Raw genomic sequence first — 9,136 nt, forward strand, 5'->3', positions numbered from 1 at the left:
ATGATAAATTTGGAACACAGAGAGGATAAATGGATTTCCAATGGTGACTCTGCTAACAAGTGGCCGCTGAGCTAAGACGGGAGTGCATTTTTCTTGGTCTGCTCAATACTGCCTCCTTGTGCAAAAGAAAAGTAATGGTCTTTGTAGTTTCAATCTGGACTATACATTGTAGGGAAGGATTGAGATTTAATGTAAACGCACATACCACTGTGCTTGGGTGGTAATAGATATTCCATAAATGTTGGTTTCCCCAACTTTTATATTTCCGTTCCTAGAAGATTACCATATGTTTAGTTTTGCTCAAAAGTACAAGATAACTTTTTTTCCCCTGAATCAAAGAAATTGGAATAGTAGTTCTATGGTAATGGAAATATCCCAGAAGAGGCATGCCAAAAGTAATCTCAAAATGTGTTACAGCAGAATCTCCTGGGATAGAAAGGGCAAGTTTATTATGCTCTGAGATATCCAGCTCCCCCTCATGGTTTATGAGCTGAAAGGATCCCTTAAAGGGATCTGTCAAGACTGACTTTATAGTTTCATCCAGGTTGGGCACAAGCCACTTTATTAAGCCAAAGCAGAAGCTTACTGTGCCAGCTAAAATTGTACTGCTTCCATCCAGAAACAGGCAGAAGTCAAGTAATGTTTGAAATATAAATCCATTCCAGTCCACTGCTTCAGCAAAGAAGGTAAACGGGTGACAGAGGGCACCTACAGAGCACCTGTAATTTCACATAATTGGTCAAAGGACTTCATTGTTCCATGATGCAAATGAAAGATCATTAATGGACAGTAAAACGGGGTGGAGGGTAGGAAGAATGCGTAACAGAAGACAGTTAATGCTTTCAGGGGAGACTGGCACATCAGAGCTTTGCTGTAATATGCAGTTGGCTAATTTCACTGAGGTATTGAACAAATGATAGATGGGGATAGTTAACAGGCACCATGACAGCAATAATGAAGATACTCCCTGCCAGCAGAAGACCTCTGCTCCCACTTCCCATTTAAATGACTTCTCATACCACTGAATACCTGCTTGTCAAGAGTACTGGTTACCTATTCCCTCATGGCTCAGGATGAGATGCTCTCGCTCCAAAGGACCGTCTGGCTATCTACCACCAATATCTCCATTGCCCCCCTTCTCCTCTATTAATGTGATTTACCTAGGAAAGTGCAAAGCTAGGAAATTGAGCTACAAGGAAAATTGAACTTAAGAGCAGCACTGCAATTTCTACCCAGTTTGATGCTTTTCATTGCTTCTAAGTGGCTAGCAGTCTTCACTGTTTTCAGGGCACCACAATTTAGGGACAGACAGCCTTTATATTTAATTGACTGTCATTATGGTGCTGTGTTTATGCCTTAGGAAGGTCAGATGAGATATACAAGGCCTGTGTAAGGTTTTCTAGAAACAAAGACCAAGGGAAACAGAACAGGCAATGGCATGGTATTGGGATGGAGGGATTTGTGCTTGGATTTCCAGCCTTCAGAGACTGATTAGTAGGGAGGTGAATGACTTTCCTAATGACCTGGAAGCCAAACCAAGAATACTTCATGAAATTTATACATACTATGACTTTAGAACAGTTTTAAGCATCATTTCATTTGAGACCAGATCTAATAGATGGAGTGTATTTGTTAACCTCACAGCTATTTTTATTTTCTCATTTCTCTCAAATATGCAAGAACTCCATGATTTTACCTAGATAGTAACTATGCAAAAGATATATATAAATATATATATTTGCATATTGCCATAGCACAAAATTATATTGAATGAAAATCCTTATATTATAAAAAGAAAGCTAGAAATGGCAGTTTTGATGTATGACAAGGAGAGTAAAGGTACATTTTAGACTTTTTCAAGCATAAGTAACTAAAAAAGGCTCAAAAAGGAAATGAATGACCAAATGTATTATTAATGATACAGCTTTCCATTTGGGAAACACAAAGTTCAGTGTTGACTTAAATCTGAGTGAAATAGGGTTGGGAGGTCAACATTCAGATTTCAGGGGGCTTATTTAATAATAGGGAGAGGAATACTAAAAATCATCAAGAGGAATCCTAGATTTTCTGGTCTCTGTTATTGCACCTGGTCGAAGGACAAGCACATCCATAAAACCTTCACTGTTTATGGAGTGTCTGTGATGGGCCCGGAGTTTGAGTCATTATTTGGAAACTCCAAGAGAATTTTGGGAGGCAGGTATTAGTATTCCTACTTGGCCTTTGAGAATGCTAGAGTTTAGAGAGGCAAGTTGACTTACCAAAGGTCATTCAACTAATGGATGTTTAAGCTTGGATTTGAGTCCAGTTCTCTCCAAAATTTCTCCATTCACAGTGCTATGCACACAGCAATGTCAACATGACTCAGAAGGCCCAGATGTCTCTGATAATTTTGGTGACCTAACCTTCAAGGACTCTTAACAGAATAGCTTGTATTTCAGGCAGAACACTCATAACAAGCTTTCTCTCTGGCTCTCACTGCTGCCACTCATGTGATCTGGGATTTCTCTTCCAAGACCACCTCCACTCTAGCCCATCTCTCTGTCCTCTCCACTATGCCCCTTCGAGCTCAATACAGTTAGCAAAACTTCATAAACATGTGCTCGCAGTGTGAAAACCAGGCATAGATTAGGTTTGCAGAGGTCAGTTACTCCTGCTATTGGAACATGGACCTGGATGGGGTGGCAGTTTTCACATTCACTTCCAGTCCACCTTCAGTAGTAATATCGGCAGGCCACATACCCATGCGGTCCAATATTTGTTTGTGGACCTCCTCACTTTAGTGTTCATGGAGAGCCCCACAGGCAGAATGCTGGTGATGCAAGGGCCAAGGACAAACCTGTAAAGTGAGGGTTCTTTCTTGGAAGGAGTTTACTACCTGGAATCAGATCTTTATTGTCTTGGGTCCTAGGCCCTTCTTTCCGGCCCTTGTCAAAATCAGGCTTTTGTTAACTTCTCTTCAGTGTTGTTTCAGAATTTCCCCTCTCCTGCTTATCTTTGCTCTTTTGCTTCCAGCTTTGGGCAAATGGGAGGTGTAATAGAACAGAGATGAAGAGTGTTTATTTTGCATATGTATTGACCAAGCAACCTGGGACAAGTTATTTAAGCCCCTCTAAAGCTCAGTTTTCCCTCTTTTTTTTTTTTTTTTGAGAGAGAGAGAGAGAGCAGAGGAGGGGCAGAGAGAGAGAATCTTAAGCAGGCTCCACACCCAGCACAGAAATCAAGAGTCAGAAGTTTAACCAATTAAGTCACCCAGGTGCCCCTCTCTATTGTTTTTAATAAGAAAAATAATACAGTACCCACCTCATGAGTTTGTTATGAGGATAAAATGACATAAATTTAAAACACAAAATGCTTGACACAGAAAGCACTTAATAAGGGACAGCTGACACTATTCATATTACTATTATCATTATTCAAAAGGTTTTTCTACTTCTCCCTCCCCCTTGTTTCTCTCTCTTGCTTCTCTAAAACCTCCCAGTTCTTTACAACTTCCTGTCCCTCGTCCCTACCTCCACCCACCCCAGAAGCTCCCCCCAAGACTCCCAATCTCCCCTGCCAGGACTGAAAATTCTCCTGCCCCACCTCTCCTAGCTACTTATCTTTGGGACTATTGTCTCCTCTCAATAACCACATTAGCATAAATGTTATTATCTCTAAAATCCAATTAATTTCAATTACTGTGGCCCCAGACAGATTGCCAGTACTCTCAGTTCTTGGATGATTCTAAGAAAGTGTTGCCTCTTACTTCAATTTTACATGGCTGTAAGGTCCAGGGAAAACAGATGTGTAACTAGATACAGACTACCTCAAATCCCATTTACGCAATCACCCCAACTGTCTCAAGATGCAGGTTTTTTCTAGAATGAAGACTTTCACAACACTGGCTGGTTTTAACTGGTGTCTGCTTGACATGGTCATACATTGCAAACAAAATGGGCACAAAATGTATAGCAAGAGAGATGCTAGGTGATGATCTAGCATGTACAACTAAAGAAGGAATAATCAAGAACTGATTATAAGTGCACCTGTCTTTAAGACCCTAAAACTGCAATTTTAGTCAACATATTCAATACCAAATAATTGAATCTTGATTAGTCCTACCTGATCTATTTTATGAATTCATTCAACATCTATTCAATGAATGTCCACTGTGCACCTATCATGTGACAGGCATTCTATTCTGGGCTAAGCAGGGAAGAGGACAGACAAGATCTCTCTCAAGCTTTCCTTTGGTGGAGAAGATAGACAATCACAAGATATTTTGACCATTATTTCAAATTATTAATACCTCTGATACCTCTCATCATCAATACTTGAGAAGATACGGTAGAAAAAGAAGTTTTTGCTCTCATTGATAATTTAATATCTCAAGGCTATGTAGCCCCTGGGGCTGAGGAGGACTTAGACTGTCTGGTGGTAGTTCTAACGCACAGGTTTAGGTTATATTAAAAATAAGACAATAGGCCCAAAATGGAGTCACTTATGCTAAGCTCCACATCACCAAACCAAGACTTTTCAGTTACAGTTTCAGCTTCTCCCACAAATGGAATCTTAAACCAGTCAATCAGGAATTACTGTTGGCACTAGTGAGGCAGTCTGCCTGATAGACCCCTGCCATGCCCTAAAGGAAAAAGACCTTGCCACAACCAGTCCATTCTTTGGCAGTATAACTTCCTTGTCCAGCTCCCCTCTGCCTATAAAAGTCTTTCATTTTGTACATCCCCTTAGAGTGCCTTTCTTTTTTTTTTTCTTTTTTTTTCTAAGAAACTATTTATTTTCTATCAACCTTATTTTCATTTTGTTTGCCTTTGTGGAAGAGTAACTTACCTTTATGGAAGCCTATTCAGTGGTGGTTCCTATCCATTCAGCGGCCTGAGCAGTGGGAGCTGCAGACCAGTCTTCAGTGGCAGGCTGAGCACTCCAGTCTTCAGTAGGGACCTGCTGAACAGACACAGAGGGCACCTGCACACCTTCACACCAGTCTGTGACTTCAGACTGAGTGGCAGTCAACTCAGGATCTGGAGCAGTCCATTCACCTTAAATTTCCTCCTTGGTCACAACCTCTTCAGCAGCACCCTGCTCTCCCTTTACAATCTCTGTAGAAGTAGAGATCAGGCATGACTTCCTATGGGTGTTCATGGGAAATTGTGTCATGCACATTCAGAACCTCCTAGACCAGCATGCACCACATCAGACCCATTGAGTGGGCTCCTTTGTTATTGCAAAGGATGGGGATGTCCACATAGCACAGGGGAGAGTCTGTTACACAGAGCGATGGTAGACAGGTTAACACAAGAGGCCTCTGTGAGAGGCTGGTGGTCAGCCCTAGGATCAGTAACCAACAGAGATCTTGGCTCCCAGAAGGCTGCCTGGATCTGGTTAGAAGCTTCCAGGAGGGAAGTGGCCAGAGATGAGTGGCTCCAATAGCAGGGGCATACTTCAGCATAGCTCACTGGCCACAATTTCTGGATGATATGACACTGACATCAGCCAGGTTTTCTTTTCTTTTTTCAAGATTTTATTTATTTGTTTGATAGAGAGAGAGAGAGAGAGCACAAGCAGGGGGAGCGGCAGGCAGAGGGAGAGGGAGAAGCAGACTCCCCACTGAGCAGTGAATCGGATGCAGGGCTCAATCCCAGGACCCTGGGATCAGGACCTGAGCCGAAGGCAGACGCTTAACCAACTGAGCCACCCAGGTGCCCCATCAGCCAGGTTTTCATTGGCACAATGGCAGGAGCTGCCAGCAGAAGCTACAGCCAGGTTCACTTCATATTTACGATGTAGATGCCGTCACTTTTTCTTTTGTAGATGTACTGTTCGATTTGAAAGTCTAGCCACCTAAGTGGGTTCCTGCTGCAAGGAGTTTGAGGACATACTGCTCCTTCATTTGCAGGACATCGAGGGCTCTGGACATTGTAAAATTTTCCCTTTAAGTTACAACAGGAACAAGGAACACATGGACCCCTCCCTGGGTAGTGTGGAAAGGCTTGGAGCTCCTTTCTCATGTGTTAGATGGATGCTACCCAATTCATGAATCATTGAATTAAGCCAATAAGATTTTTTAAATTTACTCAGTTGGCTTTGTTTTTTTAACATTTAAGGTTGGCCCTTTTCTATATGTAGTAAGTGTTGTAACTCTATTAGTGGCCCTCTCTGCCCAGATAACATTGTCATGCCCAGGACAATGACATACCCTAATGCCCCCAAGCAATCATCTTCAACCGACAGTTAGAACTTGCGTGATAGTTCCTGGTTCCTTTGTGTTCCCAATTTTCTTTCAAAAGCCACTTTTTCTTGTAGTTTTTCAGGAAGTATTTTAGTAACACTTCCACTGAGTACTTAAAATGACAGGTCTCATGCTAGAAACATCACATACATTTAAGCTTCAAATTAGACATTATTATCCTCATTTTACAGAATAAGAAAGGGAGGACTAGAGGGATTGTGACACTTCCCTTGGTCACTCAGTTTGTAGATGACAGGGCTTGGACCACAGTCATCACTTCGTACATGGAGACAGACAAGCACACTGGCTATGAGGAGGCCCCAGGCCAGTGTCCTGGCCACAGGCTGCCACTTGCCAGCTGGTCTCAGTTACTGTCTTTGAGTGTGAGTTTTTGAATATAAAATCAGTGTTTTGGCCTCCGCTTTCCATGTAATATACATTTCTTGGGAGGCTAAAGCCTTCTGAAAGAGCCAAAAGGGTTAAAACCTGTGAAGTGTGATGCTAAAAGTCTTAACAACTCCTAGAACAAGTGAAGGAGAGATGTGGTCTCCATTTGTACCAAGTGAGCAGGCTGCCCCCACAGATGGTGACTCAGGATACAGGTTTCACATCTGGAACTCTGCTGGGCTTAGTCGTAGTGGCTTGGGAAAACCCTGGTCTCCAGGAGGCCAACAGCCCCAGGATGGGGGGAGAGTGTCCGATGTGAGGACATAACAGAAGGTATAAGCTTCACTAAAGCCCAAACACACTCATTTCCCCTTCTCTCTATAAAAGTGTTTAGCGGCTAGAAAAACCCTTGCATACAGAGAGGCAGGCGCCCAGGCTGGACTGACAGGAAAAACACTTGCTCTCTTGCCCCTCCTCCTTTTCCAGATTTTCAATTAGTTCCTCTTCTTTATTTTTGCATATTCCCTGTCGTCCACACCCCTCCCCATTTCCTTTAGGGTTTCATTAAAGGCCAACCATCTGCCCCCAGTTAAATGGTTCTTTCTGAAAATGTAATCTTTAGAACAACAGCATCAGGTTCAATTCACAAAGTCTCAACTGTTGCATGGATAATTGGGATTGCAATCCTCAGCAGCACCTCCAAGATGTATGTGGCTGGGATCTACCATGGGGAAACACCATTGCATGGGACCTCTGATAATAAATGGGGGTAAGCTGCTAGAGCCAGCGAGTCCTACACTTTGCTGGGAGTCCTGGAGTGACCTGGAGCTGCTCTTCCCCGATGCATGCAAGGGGTTTTCCAGGCTTCAGGGGATAAGAGTAAACTTTCCAGCCCCTGGGCTGAGGCATCTCAAGGGACTTCCAGAATCAGAGATGCAGACTACAAGATTCTCCCTTCCTGATTTTGATCTATTCTGGTAAAAAGAGAACAATTTCCTCCTTCCCACCTCTAGGCTTGCCTTAGCTTTCTCCCCCAGAAGCCAGCTCATCAGCATATAAAGTAATTTTGATAGAACCCCTGTAATGTTTTCTCTCTAAAGGATTTTAATACCCTTCTGAGTGACATTTAATATGATAACAGTATGTAATTTTGACATGAAGCTGTTTTCCAAGAGTTAAAGTCCTAACAGTCCCACTGATCAGACTGACAATGGCTTTCCTGATCATTATTAAATTCCCTGTGATTAGAAAATGGGCCAGTGTTATTGATTTAAGCTCTTTGAGTTAAGCTAAGCTTTGGAGGACTTTCACAAGGCATAAAAAAGGCATTTGATATTGTATTTTACTTTCCCAATTAAAACACCTTTCAAAGTACAAATAGCAGACAGCCAGGCATTAGGTCCAAGCTCCAGGAAGAAAGGTGGGAAACATTTGTGCAGAACAGAGCACCAGAATTCAAGCCCTACCACTGCAGACTCTGGAAGGTAAGATACAAGGGCATGAGGTCAGACATTCCCACAGGCAGGATGCTTCTGACTCCCAAAGGTGCCTGGGCCAAAGACATTTTGAATGCGATTTCAAACCTCCCGTAGAGAAGTGATCAGCTGTCTTAGAATTCCCAGTGTGATTTCAATTTCATGGATGTTGTCCTGTGGTCGCCTCATAATTGTCAAGCTTTGTGTACAAATTTTGCATCAAGAAGTTATCACTAAATCTTCAAAGGTTAATAATTCTATCTTTTCAAAATTAATAAGTGGGGAGAGAATGTAAGCAATAGTGTTTCTATTATAATCTAAAGCTCTAGAGAAAACAGGGATCCCAAGAGGAAAATCTCGAGCAATTTCAGGGTATTAAGTCCTTTGTGTCTACGGAAAGGCACTTGACGTTTGCAGGTGTGCCTGCAGTGCCTGTTTGTTGCCCAGACAATAAGCAGTTTGAGTGATTGTGTTTGGGCCCTGGGCACTCTTTCCCCTGACTGTATATCTTCTCTTCTCTAATCCCCACGAACCCCAGGAGAGCCCTTTTGAATCCAGTTGCTGCCTCTCTTGCTCAGAGGTCCTGGTGCCCAGGGTCTTCTTTAGTTCCGTCCATAAGGAGCTGAGCATCCCTGCAAGGAACTTTGTGGTATGCATTCTGGCAGTATTTTTTTGTTTTTTAACTTTATTTATTTATTATTTATTCATTTATTTATTTATTACCATAGTCCACAGTAAGAAATACATTTTTACTCCACAACCTAACCCAACCCATGACATATTCAAAACTGAAACAAAGTTTCACCAAACACTACTATAGCATGCTAGGCGCATTTTTAGGTCACAACCTACAAAATCGATGCCATGACTAGCAGGTTTCTACCTGCAAAGTGGAAACTTCTCTTATTATTCTTATCCAGAATCATAAATACTCATATTAATTTATCTAACAAATACCTAGAGAGCACAGGGCACGTGCCCATTTATGGTACTATGTTAGGTATTGTGTGTGGATAAAAGGAATACAGGATTTTCTCCCTCAAGCAGT

General features: G+C 42.2%; 1 pseudogene; it reads right to left on the minus strand.

The window, feature by feature from the left end:
• Window positions 1-4,184: 4,184 nt before the first annotated feature.
• Window positions 4,185-5,940, minus strand: LOC121101841 (annotated as a pseudogene).
• Between the last annotated feature and the right edge of the window lie 3,196 nt (window positions 5,941-9,136).

Source organism: Ursus maritimus, unplaced genomic scaffold (assembly GCF_017311325.1).
Source record: "Ursus maritimus isolate PB19 unplaced genomic scaffold, ASM1731132v1 scaffold_11, whole genome shotgun sequence".
Taxonomy (NCBI): domain Eukaryota; kingdom Metazoa; phylum Chordata; class Mammalia; order Carnivora; family Ursidae; genus Ursus; species Ursus maritimus.